Source organism: Mustela nivalis, assembly GCF_964662115.1.
Source record: "Mustela nivalis genome assembly, chromosome: 1".
Taxonomy (NCBI): Eukaryota; Metazoa; Chordata; class Mammalia; order Carnivora; family Mustelidae; genus Mustela; species Mustela nivalis.
In genome coordinates this window covers 209,209,622-209,235,785 of record NC_139020.1, presented here as the reverse complement: position 1 = coordinate 209,235,785, position 26,164 = coordinate 209,209,622, and the positions used below count along the sequence as shown (strand labels likewise).

The following is a 26,164-nucleotide window of genomic DNA, read 5'->3' as shown; positions in this document are numbered from 1 at the left end:
CTTAAAATTCTTTTTAGTCAGAACTGTATGTGCATCGATCACAATTTTAGTACATTTTCATAATCACAAAAGGGATCCCAGTACCCACCTCACCACAAGCCCAAGGCAGCAACTTACTTTTTGCCTCTAGGAATTTACCTATTCTCAACATTTCATGTGAACAAAATATTACAATATGTGGTCTTTGTGTCTGGCTTCTTTGACTTCTGTAATGTTTTCAAGGTTTGCCCATATTGTAGCGTGTACCAGTACTTCATTTCTTTTCCTTACTGAGTAATATTCCGTTGTATGGGTGTGTCCCAATTTATCCATTCATTAGTTTATGGACAATATGTTACTTCCCCTTTCTTGACTATTATAAATAGTATGGGATATTTTTTTAACAGTGATCAGAGGAAAATTCATATTCTCAAACGTTTATACCCTGAAAAACAATAATATATATCAAGCTAAAAAACAAAAAAACTGGAAATAGCACAAACCAACATAGAAAGTTATATAGGAACTTATCATTATGAAAGAGCACCAAGCCCAGATGGATTGGTTTTTGTCTGAGTGGGGGTGATAACAGCTTTACTGAAACATAATTCACATACAGTTCACCCATTTAAAGGGTACATTAGTGGTTACCATATTCACAGAGTTGTGAAATCATTACCACAGTCAGTTTTAGAACAATTTCACCACCCCAAACTCCCCATCCTATCCCTAACCTGAAGCGGTTACTAATCTATTGTCTCTCTAGATTTGCCTATTCTGACAATTTCATTTTAAGTTTTTAAAAATACTATATGGGGGTGCCTGGGTGGCTCAGTGGGTTAAAGCCTCAGCCTTCGGCTCAGGTCATGATCCCAGGGTCCTGGGATCAAGCCCTGCATCAAGCTCTCTGCTCAGCGGGGAGCTTGCTTCCCCCTCTCTCTCTGCCTGCCTATGTGATTTCTCTCTGTCAAATAAATAAATAAAATCTTTTTTTTTAAAGATTTATTTATTTATTTATTTATTTGACAGAGAGAAATCACAAGTAGATGGAGAGGCAGGCAGAGAGAGAGAGAGAGAGGGAAGCAGCCTCCCTGCCGAGCAGAGAGCCCGATGCGGGACTCGATCCCAGGACCCTGAGATCATGACCTGAGCCGAAGGCAGTGGCTTAACCCACTGAGCCACCCAGGCGCCCAAATCTTTTTTTTTTTAAGGCAAAATTTATTAAAAAATAAAAATATATGGTCTTTTGTGACTGATTTCTTTCACATAGCATAAACTTTTCAAGATTAATCTTGAAATTGTAGCATTTATCAGTATTTTATTTTTTAAACTTAAGTAATCTACACCCAATGTGGGGTTCAAACTCACAACCCTGAGATCAAGAGTTGCATGTTCTTCTGAGCCAGCCAGATACCCTAGTATTTTATTCTTTTTAATCAGTGAATAATATTCCTATCAGTTGGTGGACATGTGGGTTGTTTTCACTCTCTGGCCATTGTGAATAATGCTATGAAATACTGTCATACAAGTTTTTATGCAGACATGTTTTCATTTCTTTTAGATATATGCCTGGGATAGGAACTGCTCCATCATATTCTAACACTATGTTTAAGCTTTAGAGGAACTGCCTATTTTCCCTAAGTGGCTGTACCACTTTACAATCTCACCTGCAATATATGAGGTTTCCAATTTCTCATCCTGTCCAACATTTAGTGTTTTGTTTTGTTTTTAATATTATAGACATCCTGGTTGATGTGAGGTAGTATTTCATTGTAGTTTTCATTTTCATTTCCTGGATGACTAGTGGGTATTGATTATCTTTGCATGTGCATATTAGCCATTTATGTTTTATTAGGAGAAATGTCCGTTCAGAATCCTTGACTATGTTTTGTGCTATTTACCATTTTATTATTGGACTCTGAGAGTTCTTTGTATATTAAAGATGTCAGCCCCTTTTCAGATATAGAATTTTCAAATATTCTCTACCATTAAATAGGTTGTCTTTTCACTTTATGGTATCCTCTCAAGTACAAAACAATTCATTTTTATGAAGTCTCAACTTGTCTATTTTTTTCTTTCATTGCTTATGCTTTGGATGTGAAATTTAAGAAACCACTATCAAATTCAAGATCACTAAAAATTTACCACTATTTTCCTCTAAGAGTTTTAAGCTTCTAGCTCTTATATTTAGTTCTTTGATCCATTTTGGGTAATTTTCAAATACAGTGTGAGGCAGACATCCAGCTTCATGCTATGTTGTATGGATATCCAGTTGTCCCAGCACCATTTGTTGAAAAGACTCTTTGTTCCCCTAATGAATTGTTTTTGGCATCCTCACCAAGCATCATTGGACCCACAATGTAAGCCCAGGTATATTAATTAGGAGAATTATACCTTCAAAGTTCAAATATTTGTACTACTCCATAAGTTAAGAGCAATGAGAATGAAGAAAAACTTCCTAACATACAAAAATAGGAAGTTACAAAGCCATATCACTTACGAATATTGATTCAAATGAGCTATGTTAAATATTAGCAAAAAGAATGTAAAACCACAAGGGTACAAGGTGGTTGCAATTAGTTAAGCATCAGATCCTTGGTTTCTGCTTAAGGTCTCAGGGTCATGGGATCAAAGCCCAACATCAGGATCTGGGCTCAGCTTGAAGTCTGCTTAAGATTCTCTTTCCCTCTCCTTCTACCCCATTCTTTCTCTCTCTCAAATAAATGAACAAATCTTTAAAAAAAGAATATGAAACTGCATTAAGAAAATAATAACCTTGAGCAAGTGGAATTTACTCTAGAAACTCCAGGTTTGCTTAGTTATTAGGAAATCTACTAAATAATATACCATATTAATACATTTAAGAAAACAAGTCATTATCATCTCCATGGGTGCTGATGAAGCCTTAAACAAAATTCAACATCCATTATTGACAAAAGCACTCAAAAATAGAAATTGATGAATATTTTCTTAAGATTATTGCCTATATCAGGGCACCTGGGTGGTTCAGGTGGCTAAGTGTCTGGCTTAGGTCACAATCTTGGGGTTGTGGGATAAAGCCCTGCATTGGGCTCCATGCTCCAATGCAGTCTGCTTGAGATTCTCTCTCTCCCTCTTCTTCTGCTCCTCCTGATCTCCCTCTCTCTCTCTCTAAATAAGTAAAAAAAATTTTTAAAGATGATTGCTTAGATCTATAGCTATGTGTGTGGGTATACATGTGTCTGGGTGTGTATAGCTGGTATTGGTTAATGCAGTTAGAGAAGAGAAACTAATAAGAAACATAAGAATTGCAAAAAAAAAAAAAAGTAAAACCATCTCTTTTTACAGATGATATGATATTATACATGGAAAGCTCTAGAGAATTAATGGTAAAATTAATGGTAAACAATAAAGAATTTAGTATGTTAGCAGGATATAAAATTGTCATCCAGAAATCGAAAGCCTTCATTTACTCAACCAATAACCAGTATATACCAATTGAGCCAGTCAGGCACCCCTAATTCTTCTTTAAATGATTGGTAGAATTAGCCTGTGAATCCTTCTGGTCCCGGGCTTTTTTTGCTGGGAGGTGTTTCCTTCTAGGTTCAATATGCTCATTCATTATTGGTTTGTTCACAATTTCTATTTCTTCATGATTAAGTCATGGTAGGTTGTACATTTCTAAGAATTTAAGCTTTTCTTCTAGGTTCCCCAATTTGTTGGCATATAATTGTTCATATTATCACTTCCAGCCCTTTGTATTTCTGTGAAGTCACTTGTAAAGTCATCTCTTCCATTTATAATTTTATTCATTTGAATCCTGTCTCTTTTTCTTGGTAATCCTAGCTAAAGAGTTGTCAATTTTATCTTCAAAACAAAAGATTTTCTATTGTTTTCCTATTCTTTATTTCATTTATGTCTGCTCTGATTTTTGTTATCTCCTTCCTTCTGCTAACTTTGGGTTTAGTTTGTTCTTCTATACATAGTACCTTGTGATATAAAGTTAAGTTGTTGATTTGAGGTCTTTTTTTCTTAATGTGGGCATTCATTGTTATAAAATTCCCTCTTATACTCACACTGCTTCACCCCATAAGTTTTGGCAGGCTGCGTTTTTATTTTTGTTTCAAAATATTTTTTAGGGGTACCGGGGGGGGGGGGGCTCAGTCAGTTAAGTGTCTGTCTTTGGCTCAGGTCATAATCCCAGGGTCCTGGGATCGAGCTCTGCATTGGGCTCCCTGCTCAGTGGGGAGCCTTCTTCTCCTCTGCCGCTCCCCCTGCTTGTACTCTCTCTAATAAATAAATAAAAATCTTTGAAAAAATATTTTTATATATGGTTATGGTAGGGTTTCTTATTACCAGGTTATACTTCTAGTTGCAATATGAATTGCCAATTTTTGGAAGCAATTCAAATAAGAGAATCCTCAACTGTTAATAGCTTTGGCTCAGCAATGGCACTTTTTAGGTATTTATTTTATGGAAAAGATAAAATATATGTATAAAAATTTAACTACAAGGATATTTGCTACATATTGTAACAATAGCAAGAAAGATTAGAAGCAAGTTTCTAACAAGGCATTAGCTAAAATATAGCTTATTCTGTGAAGATAATAAGATATAATGATGTCATAAAATATTTAAATATATGGGAAGTTGATTAAGTTTGAAAAGCAAATTACAATACATTATAATATGACTATTACAAAATATGTTTATAGGAAAATGATTAATAGTGGTTTATGTACTCCATGGAATTTTGGGTTATTTCTCTCTTTTTGCTTGTCTTTGTTTTTTTGGTTTTTTGTTTTTAAAGATTTTTATTTATTTACATGTCAGAGATAGAGAGAGCACAAGCATAGGAAGCAGCAGGCAGAAGGAGAAGCAGACTTCCTGCTAAGCAAGGAGCCTGACATGGGACTTGATCCCAGGACCCAGGGATCACGACCTGAGCCAATAGCAGACACTTAACCAACTGAGCCACCCAGGCATCCCTTGTCTTTGCTTTTTACAACAAATATATATTGATTCCATAAAAACATGTTTTTTATTTCCCTATTGTTTACTTCTTAGACTCACTGGTTGCTCAGGAATGTGTTGTCCACATATTTGTGAATTTTCCAGCTTTCCTTCTGGTAATTTCTAGTTTTTTAGCATCGGGGTTAGCAAAGATACTTGGTATGACTTAAGTCCTCTTGAATTTGATGAGACTTCTTTTGTGACCTAACATGATCTGTCCTGGAGAATGTTCCATGTGTGCTTGAGAAGAATGTTGCCGTTGAATGAAATGTTCTGTGTAAGTCTGTTAGGTCCATTTGGTCTAAAGTATATTTCAGGTCCAGTGTTAGTTTATGGACTTTCTGTCAGGTTGATCTATCCATTTTAGAAAATAGGGTATTACTTTGTTGCCTGTTTTTCCTTTCATATGTCTCTTAGTATTTGCTTAATATATTTAGGTGCTCTGATGCTCAGTAAATACATATTTACAATTGTTAAATTCTCTTGACGAATTGATTCCTTTATCCTTATATAATGACATTTTTGTCTCTTGTTACAGTTAATGACTTAAAATCTATTTTTCCTGATATAACTACTTCTGCAATCTTTTGGTTTCCATTTGCATGGAATATCTTTTTTCATTCTTTAACTTTGACTCTATGTGTGTCTAAAGCTGAAGTGACTTTTGTGTAGGCAGTATAGAGATGGGCCTCTTTTATTTATTTTTTTTTTAAATCCCTTCAGGCTCACTTTGCCTTTTAACCAGGAATTTAAAGATTTTATTTATTTATTTCACAGACAGAGATCACAAGTGGGGGGGGGGGGGATGGGTGGAGCAGGCTCCCTACTGAGCAGGAAGCCCGATGTGGGGCTCGATTCCAGGACCCTGGGATCATGACCTGAGCCGAAGGCAGAGGCTTTAACCCACTGAGCCACCCAGGTGCCCCTCAACCAGGAATTCAATCATTTACATTTAAAGTATTAACTGGTAAGGACTTACTAATGCCATCTTATTAAGAGTTTTCTGGCTGTTTTATAGTTCCTTTGTTCCTTTTTGGCTACACTGAAAAGATGTTTACCCTAAATCTAACCTGTAAACGCTTATTGCCCAATAAGCTAGCCACTAGCCAAATGTGACTATTTAAATTTAATCAAAATTGAAAACTCAGTTTCTTAGTCATGCTAGCCATATTTGAAGTGCTGAAGAGTCACATGTGGCTCAAGTCTACTATGTTGAACAGTGCAGATATAGAACATTTCCCTCATCACAAATAGTGCTGCTCTAAGCCATAGTTTCTCAGTTTCAGCACTATTGACACATGGAGCCAGCCAAGTCTTTGTTGGGGAGTGGTGGCGACCTGTGCACTGGAGAATGTTTAGCCACATCCCTGACCTCTAAATATTAAATGCCAGAAGCACTCCCAGTTATGACAACCAAAAACATCTCCACATAATGCCAAATGTCCTTTGGAAACAAAATGACCTCCATTAAGAACCACCACTCTAGACCTAACTTCCAATTTATAGGAAATGCAGGTAACTAAAAACAAGCTAAAATAAACCATGAGAAAACAATGAAACATCCATAATGTGAAACATCCAAGAAATTGATGTCGATTCCTCAAAATGTCATGAAGGCAAAAAAAGAGGGGGCACGTTGGGTGGCTCCGTCGTCAGGTGTCTGCCTTAGGCTCAGGTCAGGATCCCAGCGTCCTGGGATCCAGCCTGGCATCAGGCTCCCTGCTCAGTGGGAAGCCTGCTTCTCCCTCTCCCATTCCCCCTGCTTGTGTTCCCTCTCTCACTGTCTGTCAAATAAATAAACAAAATCTTTTTTTAAAAATGTCAGGAGGGTGCCTGGGTGGCTCAGTGGTTGGGCCGCTGCCTTCGGCTCAGGTCATGATCTCAGGGTCCTGGGATGGAGTCCCGAATCGGGCTCTCTGCTCAGCAGGGAGCCTGCTTCCCTCTCTCTCTCTCTCTGCCTGCCTCTCTGTCTACTGTGATCTCTCTCTGTCAAATAAATAAATAAAATCTTTAAAAAAAATGTCAGGAGTACTGTTCTAGACTGAAAATATATACAGATGGTAATAACCAATGTAAATGTGTAAACCTTGACTGAATCCTGGATTAAATAAATAATTAGCTCTGTGAGACTGTATTTTGGATTGAGTATACTGGGCTGTATATTAAATGGCATAACTATTTTTAATTTTTCTAGGTGGAATAACAATATTGTGGTTAAGTAGAAGACCACCCCTGGTTCTAGGAGATGCACATGAAAGCATTTAGGGGTCTGACATATGTCTTCTACTTGATTCAGTTCAAGTTCAGCAGGGGGAAAAAGTATAATAGGTTTGGTAAAGGGTTAACAATTGATGGCTCCAGGTTAAGGGTATATATATACATTCTTGCAACTTTTGAAAATTTTTAAAATAAATGGTTGGCCCGAGGGAGGCAGGGAGTATTTCATTTGGTCCCAAACAAAACCATTTTACAAGGAAATAAATTTTGACATTATTTTTCCAAAGAAACCAGCTTCTCTTCTCAGTGACACTGAGAAGCTACAGCTGGATGAAATGTTAGGGATTTAACTCCTCTCACACAAGTGGGATTAGGGGCTGGGCACCTGGGTGGCTTAGTCAGTTTAAGCCTCTGACTTCCGCCCGGGTCATGATCTGAGAGTCCTGGCTCAAGCCCCAGGATGGGCTTCCCGCTCAGCACACAGTGGTTTTGTCCCTCTACACCTCCCCCTGCCCCTGCTCTCCCAAATAAATAAAATCTTGGGGGAAAAAAAAGAGAGAGAGACTTTCCCTCTTCCACTCCCCTCGCTCACGCCCACGCTCTCTTAAAAATAAAAGAGGGATTAGGGGCTCCCCAAGGACAGTCTGTCCGGTTCTCACCAGAACCCGCCCACATCTGCAGAGGAGCGAGAATGCGCCGACCAAGCCTCTGCGGAACTGAGCGGAAGTAGCGTGTTTTCTCCCTGTCAAAGGCCAGTTTTTCACCGAAAGCCATGCCTGGCATCGGAGACCAGACTCACACGTTGACCCAGTGCCCACCAGTGCCTACCACATCTGTCCAGCGCCCTCCGGCCCGTTATGGTCCAAGACCGGCTGGGCCAGACCGGAAGCCAATTTCATAGACTCCGCCCCCCATGTAGTGGGGAAGTTCGGCAGCAACGGCTGTGGCCCCAGAACGCACACTTCCGCTTCCGTTCTGGAGGAAGGAAGGGGTGTGGCCCACCGCCTACCACTTGATCCGTGTTCCTTCACGGAGAGCCTAGTTGAATACAGTGGTTGGACCAGGCCAGAGGCGTGGTCTGACTCGGATTCCTACCGACTTGGAGGCGAAGGCTTTGTTTCTGCAGTGATATTTTCTTTTCTTTCCACTAGCATCTACCACCCAGGACCATGACCAGCCATGTTTATAGTGGCAGGCTTGCCAGTCTGTGAAATGTTATAGCCTCCCGTTCATTCGTTTTTCTTAAAATGTACTTCACTGGTTTGCTTTTTGCCATGTTGGTTAGAGTCGTTCCTGGATGCTTCATATACGCTTGTGTATATATACATTTCACACGGATTAGTTATCTGATTAATAGAATAATGGTATTTTTATGTATTGATCACGAATCTAGTAACCTTGAAAGAGACTAGTTCTAATAATTTGCTGATTTTCTTGGATTTTTAATGTAAATGGGTCTAAATAGCTATAAACAATAATCTATTTTAAGATATTTTTCTTTTCTGCCAGTAATTGTATCTCATTTTTCTTATGGTGTTGATCAGAATTCCTAATATTATGTTGAATAATGGCAGTAATTAGTAGGCATCCTTGTCTTATTCTTGATGTATAAAGCAGTGATTCTAGGGGCACCTGGGTGGTTCAGCTGGTTAAGCCTCCAACTCTTGATTTCAGCTCAGGTCATGATCTTGGGGTTGTGGGCTCAAGCCCCAAGTCTAGTTCTGCACTGGCTCAGAAACTGCTTGGGATTCTCTCTCTCCCTCTCTGAATAATAGTAAATAATAATAATAAAGCAGCAGTTCTAAAGTTTCTCTATTAATTATGATATTTGTAGTGGAGGGGTGTCAGTGACCCAAACAGGTAAAAAATTAATTTTTATCCTTGGATTGGGAAGAGATTTTATTGGAAAATGTGTTGAACTTTATCAAAGGCTTTTTTATGCCTTTGTTTTCTTCAACCTTAGGGAATCATAAGTCATATAAAATATTTGCGAAATCAAATTTGTCCTTTATAGTTTCTGGAAACTATTGTCCTTTTAAAAGTGAGTTCATAAATGCCTGGGTAGCTCAGTCAGTTAAGTGTCATCTCCAACTCAAGTCATAATCCCAAGATCTTGGGATCCAGGCCCAGGTCAGGCTTCTTGCTCAGCAGGGAGCCTGCTTCTCCCTCTGCCTGCCACTCCCCCTGCTTATGTGCTCTCTCTCTCTGACAAATAAAATCTTTTTTTTTAAAAGATTTTATTTATTTATCAGAGAGAGAGATGGGGAGAGAGCGAGCACAGGCAGACAATAGCAGGCAGAGGCAGAGGGAGAAGCAGGCTCCCCGCTGAGCAAGGAGCCCGATGTGGGACTCGATCCCAGGACGCTGGGATCATGACCTGAGCCGAAGGCAGCTGCTTAACCAACTGAGCCACTCAGGCGTCCCAGACAAATAAAATCTTTTAAAGTAAATAAATAAATGTGTATGTTAGGTCCCCCAATAATGGGTCCGTGATTAAAGGAGTGAGACTGATACAAAATGAAGACCCAAGATCCCAAGATCACAACCCGAGCTGAAGGCAGAGGCTTTTTAACCCACTGAGCCACCTATGCGCCCCAAATAAATACTTTTAAAATAAAAATATTTGCCATCCTTATGGGAGGAAAATAATGTCTCAGTATTATTTTAATATTGTTGGGGTCGATTCCACATTAAAACCTGCTAAACCCTTAGGGCCTGCCTGGGCCTGCTTAGCCAGAGTGACTCCATGTTACCTAGATAGCCATTTTGTTGTTTAATAAACGCTTCAGCAGTTAGTAATATCGGTTCCGGGTAACCATTGCTAAAACACACATCTAAAATAAGGCCAGACAGGTAAAAGAGATCCAATCAGCCAAAGCCACATATGCAGAGGTCTGCGGTTGTGCCCTATAAAAACTAACCTGTAAAATGAAAGGGGGTTGCTCGCTTCAGAGGTGGCCCTGGCCGGTCAGTCTAACTTCTAATGCTTGGCATAAAATAAGGCTTTGCATAACTTTCACTTTGTCCCAGTCTTCTTCCTTTGATAACAGACCCAACAAATATACTTCTCCCTGACTATTCCTGTGTTAGGGTCCGTAATCAAATGAGCAAGACTGATACAAAGCGAAGGTCAAGCAAAGCTTTATTTCGTGCCAAGCATCGAGAATCAAACTGACTGGTCAGGGCTGTCTCTTGCAAAGAGGCAACCCCTCCCAGCCTCACAGACTTACTTTTATAGAGGTAGTTTAGCCAGGCTACACACAGGTGGCCAATGAGATTGCAATACACAGAGAAAACTGCACAGTCATGCTAGGTCTACCACACACAAAACTGCTAGGTTACACACGGGCGGCCAGTTGAATTTCAATTTACCCTAGTAAATATATGCGTGCCCCACTGATTGGATGTCTTCACCTGGCCTGACCCACCCTTGTGTCTAGGCTTTGCAAGTAAGTTCCTCTGGGAGGGGCAGGGTCAATCTAAGTTTACTGCATGAACAACAAAATGGCTCCCTCTGATCACGTAGGCCCTTACACTGAGCAATTGTTTTTTTCATTCGTCTAATTTTGTCTCAACATGTGAAATTTTTTTCTTTTCTGTTATTTTTAACATAACCAACCATGTAATAGAAAAACCATTTGTATTTTTATATATTCTACTTTACTAATGAAATTTATTTATAAACTATCATATTGTTTCAGTTCATTCTTAGATATACAAAATCTTGTCTTGATCTCTTTACCTATTCTTCCAAAGTTTCTCCCATTTCTGTAAAATATCTTAAAGTTCTGCTCATATCTTTTTTTTCTGCTGGTATCTTTTTAAAATGTTAAACATTAACAATGTTAAAATGTTACTTTAAAAAAATTATTACAACTTACTGATCTGTTAAAAGTAACAACAAACCATTACATGTAGATATATATAACATTTTTATTTTTGAAAATAGAAGTATATTTTCCAAACCAGAATATTTAGAAAGAAGAGTGGCATTGATATTTTTGCATAACTTAATGTCTGCTTAACAGGTAAACAGCTGGACTCTCATATCTGCTTCTATAATCTATCTGTTGTGATTTGTTTTAATTGAAGCATTTGAAGACTTTCAGCTTCACAAAGAAACATAGATGGAGGGCGCCTGGGTGGCTCAGTGGTTAAGCCGCTGCCTTCGGCTCGGGTCGTGATCTCAGGGTCCTGGGATTGAGTCCCGCATCAGGCTGTCTGCTCAGCAGGAAGCCTGCTTCCCTCTCTCTCTCTCTCTCTCTCTGCCTGCCTCTCTGTCTACTGTGATCTCTGTCTGTCAAATAAATAAAATCTTTAAAAAAAAAAAAAAAAGAAACATAGATGGAAAAGAGAAGAGTTTTTAAACAGAATTTTCAGATAATTGTGGATAATCTTTTTTGATACTGCATCAAAATTAACAAGTGGTCATTCCTTAAAGATTAGTTACAATGTGGAATCTAAAACAATATCAGTGTATTTGTTGTGTTCTGTTGCATACAAAAATAGAGATTTTTTAATTTTATTTATTGGGACGCCTGGGTGGCTCAGTTGGTTAAGCAGCTGCCTTCGGCTCAGGTCATGATCCCAGTGCCCTGGGATCGAGTCCCACATCAGGCTCCTTGCTCCGCAGGGAGCCTGCTTCTCCCTCTGACTGCCTGCCACTCTGTCTGCCTGTGTTCGTTCTCGCTCTCGCTCTCTCTCTCTGACAAATAAATAAATAAATAAAATCTTTAAAAAAAAAGATTTTATTTATTTATTTGACAGATGGAGATCACAAGCAGGCAGAGAGAGGGGAGGAAGCAGGCTCCCCGCCGAGCAGAGAGCCGATGCGGGGCTCGATCCCAGCACTCTGGGATCATGACCTGAGCAGAAGGCAGAGGCTTTAACCCATTGAGCCACCCAGGTGCCCCCAAAATAGAGATTTTAAATGTGAAACTGAACTTCAAAAAATGAAGAAGACACTAAAGCCAAAAACATTTATAATCACTTGTTTGGGGAAGGATTTCTTAAACAAGATGCAAAAACTCACACCAAAAAGGAAAAGACTAATAAATTTGACTAAAATTCAGAATCTCTGCGATCAAGACACCATAAAGAGAGGCACATTTACAGGCAAAAGTAAAAACTGATAAAGTTATCACACTCCTAAAAATCATGGGAAAGACAAAGATACAAAGAAAAATCAGCAAAAACATGTATAGGTTCAGAGAACAATTCTTATAATCAGGATACAAAATGATTCCATCTCTACAAAGAAATCTTCATGTTATCCTTCCCCCAACCCTTGGCAATGTTATCATGCAAGAAATTAATAAATTTAAGAATCACAATAGTTACTTCATCTTGAGAATAATCATGTAGATCCCTCACATAAGACCTGAGGTAGAACAATCTCCTATCTCTTGGCTTGGTTGATGGGTACAAGTTTATTGATCTTTAACTGTATGTGTATATTTTCAACAAATCTCTATTTCCAATTTTTCCAAAGAAAAATACAGAATAGAAATCACAACCATTACTCTAATTTGATAGAAATTAATCCAAAATATTAGGTATGATAATAAGAGACCAGAGTGGTTTATAAACTGAAAGATATTTTCAAATTGGACTTTCTTATCCAGCTACATCCTATTTATAAGGGACACATCTAAAGCTTAAGTACACAGAAGGCTTAAATTAAAAGAATGGAAAGACAACTGACAGAATGGGAGAAGATATTTGCAAACGACATATCAGATAAAGGACTAGTGTCCAGAATCTATAAAGAACCTAGCAAACTCAACACCCAAAGAACAAATAATCCAATCAAGAAATGGGCAGAGGACATGAACAGACATTTCTGCAAAGAAGACATCCAGATGGCCAACAGACACATGAAAAAGTGCTCCATATCACTCGGCATCAGGGAAATACAAATCAAAACCACAATGCGATATCACCTCACACCAGTCAGAATGGCTAAAATAAACAAGTCAGGAAATGACAGATGCTGGCGAGGATGCGGAGAAAGGGGAACCCTCCTACACTGTTGGTGGGAATGCAAGCTGGTGCAGCCACTCTGGAAAACAGCATGGAGGTTCCTCAAAATGTTGAAAATAGAACTGCCCTATGACCCAGCAATTGCACTACTGGATATTTACCCTAAAGATACAAACGTAGTGATCCAAAGGGGCACATGCACCCGAATGTTTATAGCAGCAATGTCCACAATAGCCAAACTGTGGAAAGAACCTAGATGTCCATCAACAGATGAATGGATCAAGAAGATGTGGTATATATACACAATGGAATACTATGCAGCCATAAAAAGAAATGAAATCTTGCCATTTGCGACAACATGGATGGAACTAGAGCATATCATGCTTAGTAAAATAAGTCAAGCAGAGAAAGACAACTATAATATGATCTCCCTGATATGAGGAAGTGGTGATGCAACATGGGGGCTTAAGTGGGTAGGAGAAGAATCAATGAAACAAGATGGGATTGGGAGGGAGACAAACCATAAGTGACTCTTAATCTCACAAAACAAACTGAGGGTTGCTGGGGGGAGGGGGTTTGGGAGAAGGGAGGGTGGGGTTATGGACATTGGGGAGGGTATGTGCTTTGGTGAGTGCTGTGAAGTGTGTAAACCTGGTGATTCACAGACATGTACCCCTGGGGATAAAAATATATGTTTATAAAAAATAAAAATTAAAAAAAAAATTAAAAGAATGGAGAAATACATAACCAATACTAACAAAAGAAAACTGGCAGGGCTTTACTAATAATATTAAATTAATAAGATTAAAATAAGATTAAAAAATCTTTCTCTTTACTAATCTCCAATTTTTCTTCTAGTTTTGTCCTGAACCCACTTCAATCAGACTTCTGTGGGCAAATAGGTCACAGAATCAACTTCGACAAGGTCATCAAGGACTTATATTGATATTTTGATATTTTTTGCCAATTCAGTCAGGAAAAAGGGGTAAGGGCCAAGGAGGACCAGGTTTGGAGAGTCTCAAACCTCAGCACAGTCTAGCTAAGTCTGGGCCAGGCCAGTGGAGGGTTCTTGACCCACAGACATCACTCGAAGAGCCCTACACAGGAGTGGGCTTGCACTATTACTCCTGCCATGCTTAGTCACTGCTAGGAGTAGTCTTAGCACAACACCAAAGGTAGGTCCTGGCATGGGTAGCAACCAGGGCCAGGAGCCAACTAAGTCCCTAGGTGGCTATCCAAGGAGCAGGTTCTCATGGCTGCCACACAAATTTCTGATTGCTCCCCTACTATGAATCTACAATTAGGACTTTGTTTTAAAAGAAGATCTCTTTTTCTCATGTAATATGAGTCTAGAAATAAGCAGTTCAGGGCTGGTGCAGTCACTCAAAGAAACCCCTTGGGGAGCAAGGAGTCCTATGATCTGGCTACACCAACTCTACCTGTGTCTTCTGCCTACGGGTTACAAAGTAACCTCCTTCCAACACTAGGCTCTGTATCCAGGGTCTTTGCAGAAAGGAGGAGGAAGGACCATGAACAAAAAGTGAAAATAACAAGCATGGGGCTGTCCCCTTTCCAAGAACTTTCCCAGAAGCTACACCAGTGATTCTGCCTACCTGCCGCAGGCCAGGGCTCTGGGACATGACCACTCCTTCAAGAAAGACTGAGAGAGCTGGCTGGGTTTTTGTTTTTGTTTGGTTTGTTTTTATAGTAAACATTGACAAATTGAGCAAAATCCAAGTTCTGAGAGTAAGAAGAATGAGGAGAATGGATAGACAGGCAGCCAGCAGTGTCTGCCACACTGGGCTAGAGAGAAAGTCCCAACAAATGCCAAAGAACCCATATCCTACAGATCACTGACTCTGACCACAAAGCAGTTACATGTGAAATGAAAAACAAGCCACCTAAGAACTCCTGGCATTGCACTTGAAAACACATTCCTGATCAAACCACGAGTCCAAGAAGTTGTTAAAATGGAAATGAGACAGCATTTACAATTGGGCCATAGTAAATACAAATATCACCTACCACAACTTGTTCAATAATGAGGGTATTTAGAGGGATAGGAGTGTTCTTGACTATTTATATTATGAAGGAAAAAAACACATTAATGAATTAGGGGTCCACCTCAAGAAGGCAGCACAGAGGCAATCCCATATTCACAACATGGACATGGTCTCTCTCCCTCAGAATGAGTTCTCTTGTATAGAGTAAGCGAAGATCCACACCTGAAGACCTTCCATATTCATTACACTAACAGGACTTTCCTCCAATGTGTCCTCATGTGTTTCATACAATAAGCAGGTCTTGTGAAGGCTTTCACACTTTCTTTTGTGAAAAAAAAAAAATATATATATATATATATATATGACTTTTCTGCACAGTTCCTGCCCTGATTCGGAGTTGAATAAAATGACTTTTGCCAAATGGCTCTATTAAGTGTCTGTTATCCCAGAGCTTCGCACATAAGATTTCTTAAAATAATTTTTATAACTAAATTATGTTCCAAATCCTCAATAAAGGATGTTTGGGATGGGAGAGATTTGATATTTGTTAATGCTAAATTAATGCTAAATTTCATCAGTGTATTAATGATATTTGATTATAGAGGAAAATGTCTGTGGGAAGGCAATTCTTCATGGGTAGCTCATGTGTGCACACCTTATTCTGCTCTAGACTATGTCTTGGAGGATGTTTATACAACATCCTTAGAGCAAAGGGCGGGTTTTTTGTTGTTCTGTGTAGGAAAGATAACATCTCCCTCTGGGGGAAAGAAAGAGCAGGTTTGTGTGCAGCTCTTTAGAAAAGCTTGGGGCTCCAGCTGTGATACAAATCCACTTCATGTCACCCCCAGGGGACTTGGGAATCAGGAGGAACTGACAGCAATATGACGCTTGTACTGCCCACTGGGCTGTAATAAAGTCCTGGCCCAGAAGCCTGGTGTCTTTCGCCAACATCCATGAAACTGTGGCAGGCTAACTTGTTAGCCTATAAGTAGGGGGAAATCTCAGACCTTTGAGTTCTTGACAATGTCTCTGTTCTTAGTATAAATTTTGAAGAAGTCTTATATCTGTAATGGCTCATCCATACAATAAAATTACATACAAATGAGAAAAGCTTTAACAGTCAAAAATGTTGACAACTGGTGAATCTAGGTGAAGGAATGGACTTTGGGAGAATTTTCCCAACCAGTACTATAAGGCTACCATATCCTTGAAACAATAACAGAAGGACAACATGAGAAAGAAAAACTGCAGGGCAATCTAATTCAAAGATGCAAAAATCCTAATATATTAGCAAACTAGGAAAAATGATGTGTAACTGATATGTGATGGCCAAGTTATTTAGGAATGCAAAGTTAATTTCACAGTGAAAAATCAATTAAAGTAATTTACCACACAAACATGTTAAAGCTGTTACATGTATTCATTCATTCATTCATTCATTCATTCAACAAATACTTAATGAGTGCCTACCCTGTGTCCTACCATTGTTCTAGGAGTTCTGAAATACATCAGTGAAAATATCATCATCTCAGGAGATGCTGAACAAACATCTGATAAAATTCGACATCTGTTCATGAGTAAGGATGCCAACCAATATCCTAGGAAAAAGAAACAAACTTTCTTACCCTAGTAAAGTTATCTACAAAAATGTTATAGAGAACACCACAATTAAAGATGAAATATGAAAAAAATGCCCTTTAAGATCAGGAAGAAGACAAGAGTACCTATAGGACTACTTCTAGTCAATATGGTTCAAGCCCCAGTCAGAGAAAGTCAGGCAACAAACGCATGAGAAAGGTACACAAATTAAAAAGGAGCAGAGGAAATCTGCCTGTATTGGTACATACAATCATCTAAAGAAAACATCAAAAGATCCACACATCGGTTATTAGAGTAAGAGTATAGCAAGTCTGCTACAGGCCAAACTCAACATACAAAGAGAATTATAATCTATAAGGGCCAGCAAGATACATATACCTCTAGCCCTTCTCCAGAAAACTTACATCCTGGTTTTAGTTTGAAGTACCCAAAGCCTATGAAAGAAAACCATTCAAGGTCTCACAAGAAGTCCAAAAAGACTTTTAAAGAACACAAGGAAAAGAACCAAATTAGAAAGTATGGCACTGAAACTACTGACTAAAAGGAGGAAGTCTCTGAAAAGGATGACATCTCCAAGCTAAATAAATACCTCACCTGAATTCCAATAAATGAGCTTATAAAGGGTCATACTCTTCAGTCATGCATCTACTCCAAAAAGGATTCATCAACTGAACTCACGCATCATTTGAGAAAAGATCATGCTGTTGTCCCCTACGAGGAATGCCACTATTATAACGATGACTTCAGAGCTAAGTATTATGGACATATCCCACCACAATGGAGACCGTGGCTCATTTATAAAAGGAATCTCCTTTTATAACAGCTTTAGTGAGATATAGTTTACATGCCATAAAACTCAATCCTTTTAAATGTACAACCCTTTTAAATGTACATTCAAATGATTTTTAGTGAGTGTAGCTGTGCAACATCAGCACAAACCAGTTTTAGAACATTACTATCAACCCAACAAGATACTTCGTGCCTGTTTAATCAAGGTCCCACCCCCTAGGCAAGGCAAACATGAACCTACTCTATGGCTTTCTCTATTCTGGATATTTCATATAAATGAAATCATACAATATGTGGTCCTTTGTGACTGGTTTCTCTCACTGAGCATAAGGTTTTCAAAGTTCATTCATGTTGTAGCATGTATCAGAACTTCATTTCTTTGTATGGGCAAAAATTGCTTCGTATGGATAGCTAGATTTTGTTTACTTATTCTCCAACTGATGGACTTTCAGGGTTTCCTCTTTTGGGTATTATGAAACATGCTATAAACATTTGTGGGCAAGTCTGTGTGTGGAAGCACTTTTTTCTTTCTCTTGGGGGCCAAATGACAAATTTGTTTTAAGAAATTGCCAAACTTCGGTGTGTAAACCTGGCGATTCATAGACCTGTACCCCTGGGGATAAAAATATATTATATGTTTATAAAAAATTAAAAATTATAAAAAAGAAGAAGTTGCCAAACTTCGGGATACCTGGGTGGCTCAGAAGGTAGGATGTCTGCCTTCGGCTCAGATCATGATCTCAGGGTCCTGGGATTGAGCCCCACATCAGGCTCCCTGCTTGGTGGGGAGTCTGCTTCTCCCTCTTTCTCCACACTGTTCCCCTACTTGTGCTCCCTTGTTCTCTTTGTTCAATTAATAAATAAACAATTAATTAAAGAATCTTAAGGAAAAAAAAAAGAAATTGCCAAACTTCATCAAAATGACCACACATCACTTTACAATCCCACCAGCAACACATGTTCCCTAAATGCTGGAGGCTGCTTTTTTCTGATCCCTCTTTTCCCTCAAGACCCATGTTTGTCAATATAGATGGTTATTTTAGATACTAAGAAACCAATGCCCATACATTTCATATGTTTAAGAAAATAGTATTTTAGGGGCGCCTGGGTGGCTCAATGGGTTAAGACACTGCCTTCGGCTCGGGTCATGATCTCAGAGTCCTGGGATTGAGTCCCACATTGGGCTCTCTGCTCAGCAGGGAGCCTGCTTCCCTCTTTCTCTCTCTGCCTGCCTCTCTGCCTACTTGTGATCTCTGTCAAATAAATAAATAAAATCTTAAATTAAAAAAAAGAAAATAGTATTTTAAATATGTATGTATTTATCAAATGTATAAAACTTTACTGAAATACATTAGAGAATGACTAAATAAATGAAGTTATTGAGTTTAAGGCCTGAAAGACTTAACAACAATTCTACCAGTACTGATCTAATGAGATGTCAGACATGATACCAATATGACTTTTTGTGGAATTGTGCAAGTTTACTATAAAATACGTATGAAGAAATGAAAGGCACAGAAGAGAGAAGCTACTCTTGAAGAACAGGTTGTAGGGATCTCTTAGATGTTACAAAATAGTATAAAGTTATTAAAGATGGTGCTGGATTGATACAGGATTAACAAACTTGATTATAATAGAATGGAAGGCCCAGAAACATAAAAACATGCACACAGAAACTTTAAACTGGAGCTTTCAGATTAGAGTTCTAGGAAAACTGGTTATCTACCAGGAAGGAAATTAAATTGGACCCCTCCTGACACACATATTTAAAATATCATGAGTTGATAGGAGAATATGTTGGAAGACATTTCAGAAGGACTTTTTAGAAACATTTTAGATGACAAGAGAATAGAACATATTTATGACTGACTATTATTGTCCCAACATAACCAGCCAAAGACCACCAGGGACAAAACTTATAGTCTAACAAAGTCCAGCTTATTGGCTCATTGCAACAGGGGGGACCACATACCTAAGGAACCATGGGTGTCCTACCAAAGAACTATGGATATCATAAAATCTGGGGGAAGGAGAAAATTCAGGTGAAATTTAAATGAAGTTGTATTTTGATAGGCTCAAAAGAAAGTGACATTGTTGAGTTAAAATACATCGAACAGAAACAGTATTTAGAATTAAACCAAAATAAAAAATACCTTAGGTCGAAACCCATGTAATGTAGCTAAAGGGATGTGCAGGGGATCTCTATGGGTGCTTTTATTCACAAACAGGATCTGAAAACTAACGAGTTAGATTTCCATTTTGAGGAGAAGACCCTGCTGAAAGCAATTCTATATTTATAACACTCGTAAGGTTTCTCTCCCACTCTGTATTTCTTTATGCAGGAACTGAAGGCCCCATGGAAGGCTTTCTCAGACGAATGATATGCACAGAGTTTCTCACAGGTGAGACCAATGGGGCTTTCCCATGTGCTTCCAATCCCAGGGCTTCTCTCTACCGAGAGTACTCACATGTTTCCTCCGGGGTGGGTGACTACTCAAGTTACTACAGTAGCTACACTGCTCAATCTTCCTTGTATGTACCCTCTTGTCATCAGTCAGGTTAAGGCTCCTATTGAAGGCTTTTCCACGGGTACTGCAATGGTAAAGCTTCTCCCCGTTATGGGCTCTCATGTGTGCCATCAGATGGAATTTCCTGCTTAAGGCTTTGCGACAATCATCACACACAGAGTCCCTCTCTGGTGTGCGCTCTCTTATGCACGGTCAGGCTCCTGCTCCTGATGAAGTCTTTCCACAGTCCTTGCATTTATACAGCTTCTCCCAATTGTGTATCCTCTCCTATGCTGGTTAAACTCATAGGATTTCTCTCCGGTGTGGATTCGCACGTGTGTCATAAAGGACGGGTGGTGACCAGAAGCTTTCCCACGCACAGGGTTTCTTGCCAGCGCGAGAGCACACGTGGGTCTGCAGGGATGAAAGACAACTAAACACTCTCCCACTTTCTTTACATTCATTTCTTTTCTCTCCTGTGTAACTTCTCTTGGGCCTAACAAGGTTAGAATTCCTTCTGATGGCTCTTCCACACAGATTGTATTCATGGGGTTTCTCTCCAGCTGGATTTAGTGCCCGATGGGCAAGGGATAAGCGATAACTAAAGGCTTTTTCACTTTCACTGCACTCACGGGGATTACCCCCCACCATAGAAAGTCTGCACTAGGGATGCCTGGGTGGTTCCATTGGTTAAGCAGCTGCCTTCCGCTCAGGTCATCATCCCAAGGTCCTAAGATCGAGCCCAACATTGGGTTCCTTGCTCAGTGGGGAGCCTGTTTCTACCTCTCCCTTCCACTTCCCCTTGTGCTCTCTCTGACAAATAAATAAATCTTTAAAAAAAAAAACTTTTGGGGTGCTTGGGTGGCTCAGTGGGTTAAGCCGCTGCCTTCGGCTCAGGTCATGATCTCAGGGTCCTGGGATCGAGCCCCACATTGGGCTCTCTACTCGGCAGGGAGCCTGCTTCCTCCTCTCTCTGCCTGCCTCTCTGCCTGCTTGTCATCTCTCTCTGTCAAATAAATAAATAAAATCTTTAAAAAAAAAAATCTTTTTACTTATTCTATTTATTTGACAGAGAGAGATCACAAGTAGGCAGAGAGGCAGGCAGAGCAGCAAGCCCGATACAGGGCTCAATCCCAGGACCCTGAGATCATGACCTGAGCCAAAGGCAGAGGCCTAACCCACTGAGCCACTCAGGCACCCCTCAACTAAATAAAATCTTAAAAAAAAAAAAAAAGTCTGCACTATAAAAAAAAAAAAAAAAAAAAAGTCCTACTTGCTAAGTTGCTACCATTCTCAGAGCACATGCACTACTTCTGCCCTGAGTTCTTTCTAATTTTAAGTAAGGCGAATGCTCTGCCTCAAGGGCCCATCATATGGGCACTCATAAAGCTGCTTACGTAGATTTTTCTTGATAATTACTTCAACAAAAACTGAATTATACGCCAACATTCACTAAGTCATATTTATGAACTGCTTACTTGTGGGAACTCTTCATAAATACTGAAACTGGTTTAGAAGGTTCCCCAAATTCATGATACTCAGAGACTCTCTCCTGAGAAAGAACTTCTTTTGGGTGAAGGTCACTGGACCCAGTGTCTCCCCACAGTGGCTGCGCTCTTCTGTGACACAGTAATCCCAGACTCCTACTGCAGAGAACCAGCAATGTGCCCTCATGAACCTTACCATTTTCCTGACAGTGGATGTTTTTTCCAAACTTTATTCTGCTTTGCAGTGGTCTTTTGGGTGCTCAGTTGAAACTTTTAATCTGAAATTAATGGGAGAGAGGAGGAGAAAGATTTAGTTCTTAGAGAAATAAATGATGAGACAGATAATTAAAAACAAAAACAAAGAGCCAGGCCCACGTAGCTTTTCTTCGTAAACAGACTCTAAACATGAGAGTCTCTAAATATGAAAGAATGCCCCAGAAGTTGGACAGACTTTAAGGATTTCAGCATTATGAAGAATTTAATAATTTTTTTTATTTTATGTATTATTATTTTTCAAGATTTTATTTATTTATTCATGAGAGACAGAGAGAGAGAGAGAGAGAGAGAAGCAGAGGGAGAAGCAAGGAGCCCAATGTGGGACTCAATCCCAGGACTCTGGGACCATGACCTGAGCTGAAGGCAGACACTTAACCGGCTGAGCCTCCCAGGCGCCCAACAATATGAAGAATTTGACGGCGACAGGAACAAGGGATGGAAATGCTAAGAAATGATTTTCTTAAGAATGAGACAGCTGCTAACAGTCTGACAGAAGGCACTGACAAACTTTGAGGACAGTAGAAAAATGAATAAATAAACAAGTGGGGCCATGGTCCAATATTTACAAAGGTGGACATGTTCAGAAAAAAAGGAAGCAAGATAGAGCTTTCTCTGGGAGCAAAAGAAAGTTGGGGAGAAAAGGAAGAAGGAGAGGAAGGGAAGCCAAACCTTCAAGAGAAAACTCATCCTAAGTGGCCTGAGATGATTTCTCAGACAGGATAACATCTTAGACACTGTAAAATAGTAGTATGTGGTCGTAGATGCTAGCTACACTTGCAGGGAGCACAGCATAACATAAAAACTTGTTGTCAAATCCCTATGTTGTACACCTGAACTAAGGTAACACTGTGTCAACTATACCTCAATTCTTAAAAAAGATTTTATTTATTTGACAGAGAGGTCACAAGGGGGGCGAGAGGCAGGCAGGGAGAGCGGGGGAAGCAGGCTCCCTGCTGAGCAGAGAGCCCAATGCGGGGCTCGATCCCAGAACCCCAAGATCATAACTGGAGCCAAAGGCAGAGGCTTAGCGCACTGAGCCACCCAGGCACCCCTACACCTCAAATTTTAAAAAAATCTTGACATTTTAGAAATTCCCTGCATGTTGTCCCTTTCACCTGGGCTGACCTGCACTGGTTTTGGGGGGAATCAGAACTCTCCTTTCCTTGGTCCCCCACTCCTCCTGCTCCACCTGGATGAGCAGGCTGGGTTTATGGAAATGATGCCTGCACACACAGAAAGACACATCAGGGGGATGTGCAGGGATGAAAAGGCAACCTCCCCTCAGAGTGGGACCTACACCTTCAGAGGATGGACATGTGTGACCCCATGAGCAATGAGTTGATGTACCCCACATCATGCCCTATAGGGATGGGGGACCCTCAGCCCCCAGCTCAGAGACACACTTCAGAACACCAAAGCTTCTAATCATGAAGAAAATAAAGTGGGCGTAAGAGATGAATCTTCATTCTCAAGGGGAAGATGCTAGACTGGGGATGAATGGCTAGAGCCCAGAGTTAGCCACCTGCTTTTGTGAATAAACTTTTAGCGGAACACAACTGTATTTGTTTACACACCATACTGGGCACTATATTAGCAATACTGTGTAGTTGCCACAGAAACTCTACGGCCCATGATGCCAAAAATATCCCTCTCTGGCCTCTAAAGAAAAGTGTGGCCATTCCTGTTCTACACTGTCGCTGCTCAAGAGCGGGCCGCATCTCCTTCTTCACTACTTTTTACCTAAGACCAAGAACAGTTCCCAGAACGTAACAGGTGCTTAAGAAATACTTGCAGCAGAAATCTACCAACGAAGAGATGAGCGTGGCAGAGGCCAAGTTCCTGTAGTTCTCTAGCATCAGGTCTCTGTACAGAATTTTCAGAGCAGGCTCCAGGGGTGCCCACATCTCCTGGGAGAAGTCCACCACCACTTCCTCAAAGGTCACTGAATCCTGAAACGTCACACACATTCAGGTTCAGCCAAAGCTCACCTCAATCAGTGTCCCAGGAAGGCCAGGTGTGAGGAGGAAGGCATCAGAAGAACAAGGAGGGGGAAATTCAGATGCGGAGGGGAAGGGGCTCCTCACTTCATCTCTCTCCACTCACATATCCTCCGCGATCTAGCTCAGAGATTATTAGCTCTTCGACAAGTGGCTGAACTGTTCTCTCTGCAACTACTCTGTGAACCCATCTGGCCCTGAGATGCCACACAGCCCTGGGCGCATGGAGGCCTGGGACAAATACATAGAGTAAGGGACTGAATGATGTCTCCATGAATTCCTGAGATGAAGTAATCTCATAGCCTTTCCTGGTTTTCTGCCCCGGCTCTGAAGTGACCACTGAGCTAATATGAACAAGGCACTGGAAAAAATTCACAAACGCTGAGCATTCTCTGAAAGTCCCTCAGCCACTGTTCATGAGAGGCTAAGGGTCCTGAGGAAGTGTGGAGACAAGTCCTGGTCAGATTGGAAGGCTCCGGGCCACCAGAAGGAGACACAGCTAACCTCATGGAGGGAGAAGTCACATTGGAAAAACGGGGATTAATGATTATCTGTGGTCAGATTGTCGGCAACCCTGGAGCCATCACTCCCACCTCCACATTCCCGTCCTGGAGACAGGCGGTCACGAGCGGGCACAGCGAGAGGACAAGAGGGTGAATGTGAGAGGCAGGATATGCCCTAGACTCCAGCCGGCACATGCCTGGAAGCTGCGTCCCAGGACCCAGGACCCCACATGAAGGCCAAGCAAAAGCTTGCATGCACACAGGTTTCCTAAAAGGCCACGGGGAGGCCTGTCTCTCACAGCCAGGAGAGAGGCCTCTGGGACTTGCTGCTCCTTGTTGCTTGAGGAAGACTAGCAAACTTCCATGTCTATTGAGGGTACTCAAGTTCAAAGAGGTTTAGCAAGTCAATTGCCCAAGTTTATGAAAAGAATACAAGATATAATGTATCATTCTCAAACATCTCAAAGCCAGGCACCAACCCTGGTGCAAGCAGACTGGCAGGGTTTCTGGGGCTCCATTCCCACCTTGTCTGAGCCTTTGGAAGCCCTGGAGGAAAAGGTCAGGGCATGACCTAGCTCCAGGCAGGTGCACAACAAGGGAGGAAGCCCATGCAGGTGTGGCTGGAGTTGGTGTGACCTGGGTGTCTGGAGAAGAAAGTGATGGGACAGGGTGGCAGAAGCGCCAGGAGCTAGGTCAAGATCACGGCAAACAAGCCTAGATCTAATCTGAATTTATACCTTCTGACTGGCACCTTAGCAGTTTTACAAGTTTCCTATTCCTATTTGTTTTTTTTTTTTAAGATTTTATTTATTTATTTGACACAGAGAGAGCGAGCGATCACATGGAGGCAGGGAGGAAGGTAGAGGGAGAGAGGGAAGCAGGCTCCCTACTGAGCAGAGAGCCTGACGCAGGACTCGATCCCAGGACCCTGAGATCACGACCTGAGCCGAAGGCAGAGGCCCAGGCGCCCCTATTCCTATTTGTATTTTTAAAGATCAAACTAGCTGCTGTTCACAGGACAGAAGAGGGGAAGGCCAGAGTAGAAGCAGGGGCGGGCAGTGAGGGGCAACAGCAGGGTCCAGGTGAGAACGGGACTCTTGGGGAGGGAGGAGCAGAAGAGATGACTGTGTGTACATGTGGGAGCATCATCAAAGAATTTGCAAGGGACATACACTAGGATGAAAAGGGGGTGGGGTGCAGCCAGTGAGAGAACTTAGAGAAACCACAGAAGGATCCAGTCTTTATACTGACAGTGTTAAGCTTCACAGCCAAACCCTGTGCTTCTAGAAAATTCTGATGGGTAAGAAATCCCCAACCCTTTTGTGTTCTGGAAAATGTCTGAATGCAATTAAACACCTTTCCCTATATGATTTCGATAAAACAGAAGGATGACCCCTTGTTTACCTATGACAAGGCCAGGCACAGACGATCCAAATTCCCATTTTTTAAAAAATTTCTTCTCAGTGTTCCAGAATTCATTGTTTATGCACCACACCCAGTGCTCCATGCAATGCGTGCCCTCCATAATAGCCACCACCAGGTTCCCCCAACCTCCCACCCCCACCCTCCAAAACCCTCAGTTTGTTTCTCAGAGTCCACAGTCTCTCATGCTTTGTCATTTTTGTCTCATGAATGAGTAGCTGAACTGTTTGTCTCCACTGAACTACCTAGATAAAATACCTTTGAATTTAAGTTGACTTCACTACACTTCAGTCCAGTTTTTCTCCTCCCCACAACCTACCCCCTGAGTGCTGGGACACAGAACAACCCTCTCTATCAGCGCCTCTGGGACAATCAGCTGACCTCCAAGACCAAAAACCCTGTCACCCCACC

General features: G+C 40.8%; 1 protein-coding gene across 1 annotated transcript in view; it reads right to left on the bottom strand.

The window, feature by feature from the left end:
• ZNF846 (zinc finger protein 846) overlaps nucleotides 1-26,164 on the bottom strand; it is a 51,159-nt gene that overhangs the window by 12,474 nt on the left and 12,521 nt on the right. The gene's annotated exons all lie outside the window — the stretch shown is intronic.